Source organism: Somniosus microcephalus, unplaced genomic scaffold, assembly GCF_052327205.1.
Source record: "Somniosus microcephalus isolate GS21.2 unplaced genomic scaffold, FLI_Smic_1.0 unresolved_chr1, whole genome shotgun sequence".
NCBI classification, from domain to species: Eukaryota; Metazoa; Chordata; class Chondrichthyes; order Squaliformes; family Somniosidae; genus Somniosus; species Somniosus microcephalus.
Window position 1 is genome coordinate 124,988,291 of NW_028225179.1, and position 14,247 is coordinate 125,002,537.

Sequence of the window (14,247 nt, forward strand, 5' to 3'; positions counted from 1 at the left end):
TGTGCAGAAACATGCGAAGAACACTGGAGGAGTTCAGATGGATTGAAGAGGTGCGAACAATGTTTAGGTGGAGATGCCCTCATCACGGTCAGGTCAGCTGATTCAGGTGGCTGTGAAAAGTCTCCGAAGGACTGCCGGAAGAAACATTCTCCCACTACCCTGGCCAACATTCCTATCTCAAGAAGCTCATTGTTATTTGTGGGATCTTGCTATGCACAAAAGGGCTGCTGCGTCAATGTCTTCATTGTACCAATAGACCTTGAGATATTTCGAAGAGTTATGGTGAATCTTTCTTTCCATGGGAAGAGGATAAAATTACGTGGGATACTGCAATCGAATGATTAGCAGTATAAGTTAGTAAGATTACCCCAGAGGTGGAATCAGCACAGAATCCCTCAACATAGCAGTTAAACAACTACCTAATCAAAGTACGTCTTTATACCAACATTATCTGAATCACAGAGTTAAACAGGAAAATGATGTTTGCTACTTTCTACATATAATGCAGAGGCTACATTTTACAAGAAGGCAATCCGTGAAACTGAAAAGGAAGAAAGAAATCAATCAATCAATCACCAACTGGACATCATTACAGATCCAGGCTGGGTGTGTGGTACAACTGATCCCAGTCCCCTATTCAGAACCAGGCTGGGTGTGTGGTACAACTGATCCCAGTCCCCTATTCAGAACCAGGCTGGGTGTGTGGTACAACTGATCCCAGTCCCCTATTCAGAACCAGGCTGGGTGTGTGGTACAACTGATCCCAGTCCCCTATTCAGAACCAGGCTGGGTGTGTGGTACAACTGATCCCAGTCCCCTATTCAGAACCAGGCTGGGTATGCGGTGCTGTCCTCTTATCTGTCTCACTGAACATGCTCTGTACACAGTCCCCTCCGATCTGCTGTCTAACAGTGCTCCTGTGACCTGCGCGGGCTTGAGTTTTGGAGTCGCGTGCCTTTCTACATGTTGTTTTCTTCCTTCCTGAAGCCCTTTTTCCATTGTTTACACTTCCTTTCTCATGATGGCTGCTACCAATGTTTGCTGTCGAAAGTAGTCTGGGCTTCCTGCTGTTTTCAAACAATAGTTGCTGTTGAATGTTATCCTGTACCACAGAGCTGACAACACCATCCCATACCCCTGCCATCACCTTGGTAACGGACACCACTCTACTTTAGCTTTGACCTGTGAAGAGTTGTAACAAACTCCCATCGTAAGCAGCATCATTGTGGGTTTATTTTCCATGTCAATCTCCTGCACGGGTACACAATCACCAACTGGGCATCATTACAGATCCACAATCACCAACTGCGCCTCATTACAGGTCCACAATCACCAACTGGGCATCATTACAGATCCTCAATCACCAACTGGGCATCATTACAGATCCACAATCACCAACTGGGCATCATTACAGATCCACAATCACCAACTGGGCTTCATTACAGATCCACAATCACCAACTGGACATCATTATCGATCCACAATCACCAACTGGACATCATTACAGATCCTCAATCACCTACTGGACATCATTACAGATCCACAATTACCAACTGGGTATCATTATAGATCCACAATCACCAACTGGGCATCATTACAGATCCACAATCACCAACTGGACATCATTACAGATCCTCAATCACCAACTGGACATCATTACAGATCCTCAATCACCAACTGGGCATCATTACAGAACCTCAATCACCAACTGGACATCATTACAGATCCTCAATCACCAACTGGACATCATTACAGATCCACAATTACCAACTGGGTATCATTATAGATCCACAATCACCAACTGGGCATCATTACAGATCCACAATCACCGACTGGGCATCATTACAGATCCACAATCACCAACTGGACATCATTACAGATCCTCAATCACCAACTGGACATCATTACAGATCCTCAATCACCAACTGGGCATCATTACAGAACCTCAATCACCAACTGGACATCATTACAGATCCTCAATCACCAACTGGACATCATTACAGATCCACAATCACCAACTGGGCATCATTACAGATCCTCAATCACCAACTGGACTTCATTATCGATCCACAATCACCAACTGGACATCATTCCAGATCCTCAATCACCAACTGGGCATCATTACAGATCCTCTATCACAAACTGGGCATCATTACAGATCCACAATCACCAACTGGACATCATTACAGATCCTCAATCACCAACTGGGCATCATTACAGATCCTCAATCACCAACTGGCCTTCATTACAGATCCTCAATCACCAACTGGACATCATTACAGATCCACAATCACCAACTGGGCATCATTACAGATCCTCAATCACCAACTGGACTTCATTATCGATCCACAATCACCAACTGGACATCATTCCAGATCCTCAATCACCAACTGGGCATCATTACAGATCCTCTATCACAAACTGGGCATCATTACAGATCTACAATCACCAGCTGGACATCATTACAGATCCTCAATCACCAACTGGACATCATTACAGATCTTCAATCACCAACTGGCCTTCATTACAGATCCTCAATCACCAACTGGACATCATTACAGATCCTCAGTCACCAACTGGACATCATTACAGATCCTCAATCACCAACTGGGCACCATTACAGATCCTCTATCACCAACTGGGCATCATTGCAGATCCACAATCACCAACTGGACATCATTACAGATCCTCAATCACCAACTGGGCATCATTACAGATCCTCAATCCGCAGCTGGGCATCATTACAGATCCTCTATCACAAACTGGGCATCATTACAGATCCTTAATCACCAACTGGGCATCATTACAGATCCACAATCACCAACTGGGCATCATTACAGATCACCAACTGGACATCATTACAGATTCACAATCACCAACTGGACATCATTACAGATCCTCAATCAACGACTGGGCATCATTACAGATCCCCAATCACCAACTGGACTTCACTATCGTTCCACAATCACCAACTGGGCATCAGTACAGGCCCACAATCACCAACTGGACATAATTACAGATCCACAATCACCAACTGGACATCATTATAGACCCACAATCACCAACTGGGCATCATTACAGATCCACAATCACCAACTGGGCATCATTACAGATCCACAATCACCAACTGGGCATCATTACAGATCCTCAATCACCAACTGGACATCAGTACAGATCCACAATCACCAACTGGACATCATTACAGATCCACAATCACCAACTGGACATCATTACAGATCCACAATCACCAACTGGACATCATTACAGATCCACAATCACCAACTGGGCATCATTATAGATCCACAATCACCAACTGGGCATTATTACAGATCCTCAATCACCAACTGGACATAATTACAGATGCACAATCACCAACTGGGCATCATTACAGATCCTCAATCACCAACTGGACATCATTACAGATCCTCAATCACCAACTGGACATAATTACAGATGCACAATCACCAACTGGGCATCATTACAGATCCTCAATCACCAACTGGACATCATTACAGATCCTCAATCACCAACAGGCATCATTACAGATCCTCAATCACCAACTGGCCTTCATTACAGATCCTCAATCACCAACTGGACATCATTACAGATCCACAATCACCAACTGGGCATCATTACAGATCCTCAATCACCAACTGGACTTCATTATCGATCCACAATCACCAACTGGACATCATTCCAGATCCTCAATCACCAACTGGGCATCATTACAGATCCTCTATCACAAACTGGGCATCATTACAGATCTACAATCACCAACTGGACATCATTACAGATCCTCAATCACCAACTGGACATCATTACAGATCTTCAATCACCAACTGGCCTTCATTACAGATCCTCAATCACCAACTGGACATCATTACAGATCCTCAGTCACCAACTGGACATCATTACAGATCCTCAATCACCAACTGGGCATCATTACAGATCCTCTATCACCAACTGGGCATCATTGCAGACCCACAATCACCAACTGGACATCATTACAGATCCTCAATCACCAACTGGGCATCATTACAGATCCTCAATCACCAACTGGGCATCATTACAGATCCTCAATCACCAACTGGGCATCATTACAGATCCTTAATCACCAACTGGGCATTATTACAGATCCACAATCACCAACTGGGCATCATTAAAGATCACCAACTGGACATCATTACAGATCCTCAATCAACGACTGGGCATCATTACAGATCCCCAATCACCAACTGGACTTCACTATCGTTCCACAATCACCAACTGGGCATCATTACAGGCCCACAATCACCAACTGGACATCATTACAGATCCACAATCACCAACTGGACATCATTATAGATCCACAATCACCAACTGGGCATCATTACAGATCCACAATCACCGACTGGGCATCATTATAGATCCACAATCACCAACTGGGCATCATTACAGATCCACAATCACCAACTGGGCATCATTACAGATCCTCAATCACCAACTGGACATCAGTACAGATCCACAATCACCAACTGGACATCATTACAGATCCACAATCACCAACTGGACATCATTACAGATCCACAATCACCAACTGGACATCATTACAGATCCACAATCACCAACTGGGCATCATTATAGATCCACAATCACCAACTGGGCATTATTACAGATCCTCAATCACCAACTGGACATAATTACAGATGCACAATCACCAACTGGGCATCATTACAGATCCTCAATCACCAACTGGACATCATTACAGATCCTCAATCACCAACTGGGCATCATTACAGAATCTCAATCACCAACTGGACATCATTACAGATCCACAATCACCAACTGGGCATCATTATAGATCCACAATCACCAACTGGGCATAATTACAGATCATCAATCACCAACTGGGCATCATTACAGATCCACAATCACCAACTGGACATCATTACAGATGCACAATCACCAACTGGACATCATTACAGATCCTCAATCACCAACTGGGCATCATTACAGATCCACAATCACCGACTGGGCATCATTACAGATCCTCAATCACCACCTGGACATCATTACAGATGCACAATCACCAACTGGACATCATTACAGATCCTCAATTACCAACTGGACAGCATTACAGATCCACAATCACCAACTGGGCATCATTACAGGTCCTCAATCACCAACTGGGCATCATTACAGATCCACAATCACCAACTGGGCATCATTACAGATCCTCAATCACCAACTGGGCATCATTACAGATCCTCAATCACCAACTGGGCATCATTACAGATCCACAATCACCAACTGGGCATCATTACAGATCCACAATCACCAACTGGGCATCATTACAGATCCACAATCACCAACTGGACATCATTACAGATCCTCAATCACCAAATGGGCATCATTACAGATCCACAATCACCAACTGGGCATCATTATAGATCCACAGTCACCAACTGGGCATCATTACAGATCCTCAATCACCAACTGGGCATCATTACAGATCCTCAATCACCAACTGGGCATCATTACAGATCCACAATCACCAACTGGGCATCATTACAGATCCACAATCACCAACTGGGCATCATTACTGATCCTCAATCACCAACTGGGCAACATTACAGATCCACAATCACCAACTGGGCATTATTATAGATCCACAATCACCAACTGGACATCACTACAGATCCTCAATCACCAACTCATGCTGTTTAATGTCCACTATCACCAACTCATGCTCTGTTACAGGACCGCAATCAGCAAATCATGCATCATTACAGATTCACCATCACCAGCTCGTGTCACCCTACATGCTGCAATTTTTTGCTTTTCTGCACCACAGTTGGCCGATCGTTAATATTGCTTAACGTTTACATAGAAGAGAAGTAACTTTTTTAATATAAGCCATGCATCTGTTTGGAGGAGGTTCAGAGTTTCAAATCGGAGTTGTATTTCTGGAACACGTGTTGTGTACAGTCATTTTATTGACCTTGTGTCACTGTTCCTGGTTTCCTCTCAATCATACAGCCAGAATTCCAAGTCAAAGGGCAGAGGTCAGTGGGCAAGTTGCCTTTCACTAAAGGAGTAGGGATGACAGTCAGTTATCATAACCGGTGAACTGTAGATGCCACAAGACTTGCCATTGCACTCTTCTTTCTCCAGTCAGCGATATAAGTCCGTAATGAAGTATGTTTAGCTCGGTTTCAACAACTAATCATTGCAATGAAAGAATTGCCCATATTTCAGCTAAATCTCACTCACAGGGTACATTGAAATGATTGAAAGAATGTAGGAGGGAAATTAAACACTACTCTGTACCTAACCCATGCTGTAGCTGCCTTGGGAGTGTTTGGTGGGACAGTTTAGAGGGAGCTTTACTCTGTATCTAACCAGTGCTGTACCTGCCCTGGGAGTGTTTGATGGGACAGTGTAGAGGGAGCTTTACTCTGTAAATAACCCGTGCTGTACCTGACGTGGGAGTGTTTCATGGGACAGTGTAGAGGGAGCTATACTCTGTATCTAACCCGTGCTGTACCTGCCCTGGGAGTGTTTGATGGGACAGTGTAGAGGGAGCTTTACTCTGTATCAAACCCACGCTGTACCTGCCTTGGGGGAGTGTTTGATGGGACGGCGCAGAGGGAGATTTACTCTGTATTAATCCGTGCTGTACCTGACCTGGGAGTGTTTGATGGGATAGTATAGAGGGAGCTTTACTTTGTATTAACCCGTGCTGTACCTGACCTGGGAGTGTTTGATGGGAGAGTGTAGAGGGAGATTTACTCTGTATTAACCCATGCTGTATCTCCCCTGGGAGTGTTTGATGGGATAGTGTGGAGGGAGCTTTACTCTGTATCTAACCCATGCTCTACCTGCCCTGGGAGTGCTTGATGGAACGGTGTAGAGGGAGATTTACTCTGTATTAATCCGTGCTGTACCTGACCTGGGAGTGTTTGATGGGAGAGTGTAGATGGAGCTTTACTCTGTATCTAACCCGTGCTGTACCTGCCCTGGGAGTGTTTGATGGGACAGTGTAGAGGGAGCTTTAATCTGTATCTAACCTGTGCTGTACCTGCCTTGGGAGTGTTTGGTGGGACAGTGTAGAGGGAGTTTTACTCTGCATCTAACCTGTGCTGTACCTGCCCTGGGAGTGTTTGATGGGACGGTGTAGAGGGAGATTTACTCTGTATTAACCCGTGCAGTACCTGACCTGCGATTGTTTGATGGGACAGTATAGAGGGAGCTTTACTTTGTATTAACCCGTGCTGTGCCTGACCTGGGAGTTTTTGATGGGACAGTGTAGAGGGAGCTTTACTCTGTATCTAACCCGTGCTGTACCTGCCTTGGGAGTGTTTGGTGGGACAGTAACAAGGGAGATTTACTCTGTATTAACCCGTGCTGTACCTGACCTGGGAGTTGTTGTATCCGTGTGTTAATGGAGACACAGAATGCAGGAGTTGGTTTCACAGGTGTTTACTGAACAAAGTCTGGAGGTGAACTAACAGATACAAGACACTGTACAGGCTTATATAGCCCGAGTGGCCATTACCGGCATTACAGTACACAGGGGGCTCTTAAAGGCACATACACCACAATTCCTCCCCTTTTAGACAACCAGTACATAACATTTTAAGTAATCATTAACTATCATGTTACAAGAACAATAATCTACACATTTGCTGCAGTTAATCAATTATAAGTCAGTCTCTCTGGAGGCTGCCTGACTCGGTCCGGATAACGCCTCGGTGGTGTAATAGTTTTTGGTGGTGTAGTAGGTTCTTTTGGCAAGGTCGATTCGGCTTGAATGCCAGTGTCGGGTTCATCTGGTTCCAGTATCACCAGATCGGAGGTAGATACTATGGGTATCTCTGCTTCATCATTAGGCGTATAGAGTTGTGGTGTAGGTTGTCCCTTCTCGGATGACTCTATGATCTGGTCAGCATGGCGCCTTATTATGCTTTCTCCAATGTCCACGGTATACATCAGCGGTCCGAGTTGTGTGCAAATAGTTCCAGGCTGCCATTTCTCGGTACGGTAGTCCCGGGCCAAAACTTGTTGACCTATCTGGAAGGTTCTAGTTGGCCTTTCATTCATGCCTTGAAATTGCCGATTCTCCACGTCCCTTCTGATGTTTGGCTTGATCAAATCCAGCCGGCACCTTAGGCTTCTATTGAAGAACATCATGGCGGGAGTTTGGTTTGTAACCACATGTGTTGCATTCCTGTATGCAAACAAGAAGTTATCTACCTTATGCTGTAGATTTATGTCTTCATTACCCATGGCCTTTATGGCCTTCTTGAAGGTCTGGACAAACCTTTCAGCCAATCCATTGGTGGCGGGATGATATGGGGCGGACGTGTAGTGCTTAACCCCATTGTTTTTTAAGAACTTCCTGAATTCTTCGGACACAAATTGCGGTCCATTATCAGAACAGATCTGTTCAGGCAGCCCATTCCTGGCAAATATGGTCCTTAATACTGTGATGGTTTTTTCCGTGGTGGTGGAGGACATCTTTATTACCTCCGGCCACTTGGAGTGTGCATCAACCGCGATTAAGAACATTGAGTCCATAAATGGACCAGCAAAGTCGATGTGTACCCTTTGCCATGGAGATGAGGGCCACTCCCATGGATGTAGAGGGGCTTGTGGTGGGGCGTTTTGGACCTTCTGGCATCCTAGGCAGCTCTTGGTCATTTATTCGATGTCTCCATCGATACCTGTCCACCACACAAACGCTCTGGCTAGGTTCTTCATTTTCACTCCACCCAGATGCCCCTCGTGAAGCTCCTTTAGCACTTTATCCTGGAGTTTGGGTGGAATCACCACTCTGGATCTACACATCAAGGTTCCTCGGCACACTGACAGCTGTTCTCTTCTTTGTGAGAATGCTGGCAACAGTGGTTCGCCATGTGCTGGCCATCCCTTCACCATTAAATCGTAGACTCGTGAGAGAGTCGGGTCATTTCTCGTTTCCTTTTCAATGGCAGAATTTGTTACTGGTAGACATTCCACTATGATTGAGTGGAACATCTCCACTGGGTCCACTGTAGGTGCCTCTTCTACCATTGGCAACGGTAGGCGCGATAAACCGTCAGCATTCCCATGCTGTTTTGATCCTTTGTATTCTATGTCATATTGGTGTGCCCCTAGGAAAAGGGACCACCTCTGTAGCCTTTGCGCTGTCATAATAGGAACACCCTTTTTAGGGTTGAATATGGAGATGAGGGGTTGATGGTCAGTCAACAAGGTAAATTTTTGTCCGTGTAGGTAATGGTTGAATTTCTTCACTCCCCATACCAGGCTGAGTGCTTCCCTGTTGATCTGGGCATAGTTACGCTCAGCTGAGTTCAATGAGCGTGACGCAAAAGTTATCGGCCGCTCCGAGCCATCAGGGAATCTATGCGATAATACCGCTCCTACGCCATAAGGGGATGCATCGCACGCCAGTCTGATTGGCAGTGATGGGTTGTAATGAGCCAAAACTTCCTTGGACGTGATCAAGACTTTGCATTTATGGAAGGCACGTTTACAGTCTTCGCTCCATTTCCAAATTACTCCCGTTTGTAGCAGTTCGTTAAGAGGGTGCAGAAGAGTTGACAAGTTCGGTAAAAATTTATGATAGTAATTTATCAATCCCAGGAACGACCTTAATTGTGAGACATTTTCAGGTGCTGGGGCTTTTATGACCGCTTCAATTTTTTCAGGTGACTTATGCAACCCTTCCTCGTTAATTATGTGGCCACAATATGATATTTGTTTCTGGAAAAATTCACACTTGGGCGATTTGCTCGTAGGCCCCATTCTCTCAGCCTAGTGAGCACCTGCTCCAAATTGGCAAGGTGCTCGTTGTCATTTTCTCCTGTTACAAGGATGTCGTCTAGTTAGCATTGAGTCCCCGGAATCCCTTGGAGGACATGCTCCATAGCTCTTTGCCAGATAGCTGGAGCTGATGCTACTCCGAAAACCAGTCGATTGTACTGGTACAGGCCTTTGTGTGTATTTATCGTGAGATACTTTTTAGAGGCCTCTTCAACCTCCATCTGTAGATATGCCTGTGCCAAGTCAATTTTGGTGAAACGTTTCCCTCCGGATAGTGAGGCGAAAATATCTTCTATCCTCGGAAGAGGATACTGTACCGTGTGAAGGACCGGGTTTACAGTCACCTTAAAGTCCCCACAGATGCGAATTTTTCTCTGTTCTTCAGATTTATCATTATTCAACGTTTTCTCCATGACCGGGACGATGGGTGTTGCCCACTCGCTCCAATCTATCTTGGATAATACGCCTGCCTTTTCCAAATTCTCCAGCTCTGCCTCGACTGCTGGACGAATTGCGTATGGCACAGGCCTTGCCTTAAAAAACTTGGGAATTGCCGCATCTTCCACTTTTATTGAGGCGGTGACGCCTTTCAAGGTTCCTAGTTCCTGTTGGAACACTTCCTTGGCGTTGGCCAAGAAGACTTTTAATCGTTCAGGTATGACGTCATCATCATTTTTTTTCTTACTGGTCACCGTCAGTGCCTGAATGGAGTGCCAGTCTAAACGTATCTTCCTGATCCATTCACGCCCCAACAGCGGTGGACCACCATCTTGCAGAACGTATAAATACAACTTCTGTATTTCCTTGCCGTTGTATACAACAGGTACCCTTATTTTCCCTTTGGGGTATACTTTCTGCCCCGTATATGTTTTCAAGATAATGGATGTGTCTTTCAAAGGTATATGCGGAAATAGCCGCTTGTAATCCCGTCGACTTATGACGGTCAGAGCTGATCCTGTATCTAGCTCCATTTTAACTGGGGACCCCGCTATCGTGAGGGTAACCCAAATGGTCTGGTAATCTTCTTTGGCAATTACATTATGTAATTTGAGACAGCTTAGTCTCTTGTTTCCGGAGTCGCTATCGCTCTTCTGGTCTTTGGAGCTACTGTCTGTCATCATTTGTACCTTTCTGTACTTTTCCTTATTGATTTTTTTCCTGTCCGTGGATTTTTTGTTTCCAGATCGGCATACACGTGCAATGTGTCCAACCTTTCCGCACTGCCTGCATGCTTTGTCCTTGAACCAGCAGTCCCTCTGGTCATGGGTGGATCTGCCGCAGCGATAACATCTCTTGAAACCCTGTGTCATTTCATGGGTGCCGAAGTCCTGTGGCTTTTGCTGTATCTCTGCAGCTCCTCTTGCGGCTGCTTCGTATGATACAGCCACACTGAAAGCCTTGTCCAGTGTCAAATCTTTCTCAGAAAGTAGCCTTTTCTGTGTTCCTTCACTTAGGAGACCGCAGACGAATTTGTCTCGAAGAGAATCTGCCAGTCCTGCCCCGAATTGGCAGTGCTTTGACAGCTTCCTTAATTCGGTGAGGTAATCAGCGTTACTTTCATTCTTGTGCTGATTCCTCCTGAAGAATTTGAATCGTTCCACTATCAGCAGTGGTGTTGGGTTTAAGTGCTCCTGTAGGGTATCAACAATCTCCTTAAAATTCTTGTCCTTCGGTTTGGCTGGAGTGATTAAGTTTCGTAACAGCCCGTATGTCCTTGCGCCCATTAGATTTAGAAGTACTGATGCCTTTTTATCATCCTCTGTTTCATTTGCTGTGCAATATACCTCCACTCTTTCCACATATGTGGTCCAATCCTCTATATCGCTATCGAAAGCAGTAATATTGCCAGTCTTAGGCATCCTGAAAAAAAAATGGCGCCTCCCGCGCTTTCCTTTCTTCCCCGCAGAAAAAAAATGGCGCCTCCCGCGCTTTCCCACCGCTGCCGTTGCTGACAACGCTGTTCTCCGCGGTTTTTATTTACATAGGTATTTTTAATAGGTGGAGACTCGTTCCCGCCGGACTCTCTGGGAATTTTCCCTCCCTCTGCTTGGTCCGAACGCCGACCTGCTTTGCAGCGCCGGCCGTCTCCCGAGTGCTCCACCCTCTTTCTCTGTTTGCCTCCACCTTCGCTGCTCGGCCCCGCTGCTGAGCCAGCCGATGGAGCCCCAGCCGCCTCCCAGGAAGGATTATTGCAGTACCTGCCACCAGCTCGGCTAGCTGGTGAAACCACAGTTTTTTTTTTCTTTCTTGTTTTTCTTCGACTTTCGTCTGAGGAATCGATCTCCTTGAGGTGCTGCCGAATTGCAGGTAAGTCCGTTTCTAATTCGTCACCACTGTTGTATCCGTGTGTTAATGGAGACACGGAATGCAGGAGTTGGTTTCACAGGTGTTTACTGAACAAAGTCTGGAGGTGAACTAACAGATACAAGACACTATACAGGCTTATATAGCCCGAGTGGCCATTACCGACATTACAGTACACAGGGGGCTCTTAAAGGCACCTACACCACAGGACTGTTGGATGGGACGGTGTACAGGGAGCTTTTCTCTGTATCTAACCCATGCTGTACCTGACCTGGGAGTGTTTGATGGGACAGTGTAGAGGGAGCTTTACTCTGTATCTAACCAGTGGTGTACCTGTCCTAGGAGTGTTTGATGGGACAGTGTAGAGGGAGCTTTACTCTGTATCGAACCCGTGCTGTACCTGCCCTGGGAGTGTTTGATGGGACAGTGTAGAGGGAGCTTTACTCTGTATCTAACCCGTGCTGTACCTGACATGGGAGTGTTTGATCGGACAGTGTAGTGGGAGCTTTACTCTGTATCTAACCCGTGCTGTACCTGCCCTGGGAGTGTTTGATGGGACAGTTTAGAGGGAGATTTACTCTGTATTAACCCATGCTGCACCTGACCTGGGAGTGTTTGATGGGACAGTGTAGAGGGAGCTTTACTCTGTATCTAACCCATGCTGTACCTGCCCTGGGAGTGTTTGATGGGACAGTCTAGAGGGAGCTTTACTCTGTATCTAACCCGTGCTGTACCTGACGTGGGCGTGTTTGATGGGACAATGTAGTGGGAGCTTTACTCTGTATCTAACCCGTGCTGTACCTGCCCTGGGAGTGTTTGATGGGACGGTGTGGAGGGAGATTTACTCTGTATCTAACCCGTGCTGTACCTGCCCTGGGGGTGTTTGATGGGACAGTGTAGAGGCAGATTTGTTCTGTATTAACCCGTGCTGTACCTGACCTGTGAGTATTTGATGGGAGAGTGTAGAGCGAGATTTACTCTGTATTAACCCGTGCATTACCTGCCCTGGGAGTGTTTGATGGGACAGTGTAGAGGGAGCTTTACTGTGTATTAACTCGTGCTGTACCTGCCCTGGGAGTGTTTGATGGAACGTTGTAGAGGGAGATTTACTCTGTATTAACTCGTGCTGCACCTGCCCTGGGAGTGTTTGATGGAACGTTGTAGATGGAGATTTACTCTGTATTAACCCATGCTGTACCTGCCCTGGGAGCATTTGGTGGGACAGTGTAGAGGGAGCTTTACTCTGTATCTAACCCGTGCTGTACCTGACGTGGGAGTGTTTGATGGGACAGTGTAGAGGGAGCTTTACTCTGTATCTAACCCGTGCTGTACCTGCCCTGGGAGTGTTTGCTGCAGGTCCCAGTTCTAGGACTAGGTCCAGTCTGACAACCCTCACCTTGAACAGTACGCAAAACAAAAGCTCTCCATTCCTTGAAGAAAAGTGAAGTTAAAATTGTGCTGATTATTATGATAGTTGGGATGTTGATGGTAATTTTGTCTTTGTATTGTCCTCAAATATTATGTCACTCTTGTCCCCTCAAATGGCTTTAAGTAGCAATATTTGGATACTAAGGTGCTGAAGTTTCTGGGTCGGGGAAAGAGGGTGGGGGAGGGGAAGCAGCAGCGAAATCAGGGCAGTCAAACTGGAATTTGAGGGCTATATTCTGCTGACAAAAAAACGCTGCCTTATTCCCTCCCCCCCAGCCCCCGCCCCCCCCCCCCCGCCCTCACTAGGATGGATGCCCCACTAATGCGGGCACCTGCCTCTTTATGCAATGGACTCCGACCCTGAGATTTTTGAGGGGGCAGTCCGGGGACTGGAAGTCCATCCCTGCTGCAGTTGCAGCGGCAGAGTGGGGCCCCAGGACTTTTGGGCCCTAAACCTTTAACCGCTGAAAATAGTCAGTGTGTTAGAGGACGAAGCAATGTTCAGAAAAATAACATGGCTGCCCCCCACGGCCTGAGGAGCGAAGGCATTGCCCATCTAGTACGGCCATCCTATGTTTGACAGTACTGGAGCAGTACAAGTGGCCTCAACTCCCTGTTCAGGAAGGGAGCAGTTGGCAGAAAATACAGTCAGTCAGTCAAGGACATCATAGAAAGTGGACATCATAGGGAGCGGGAATTGTAGGAAGT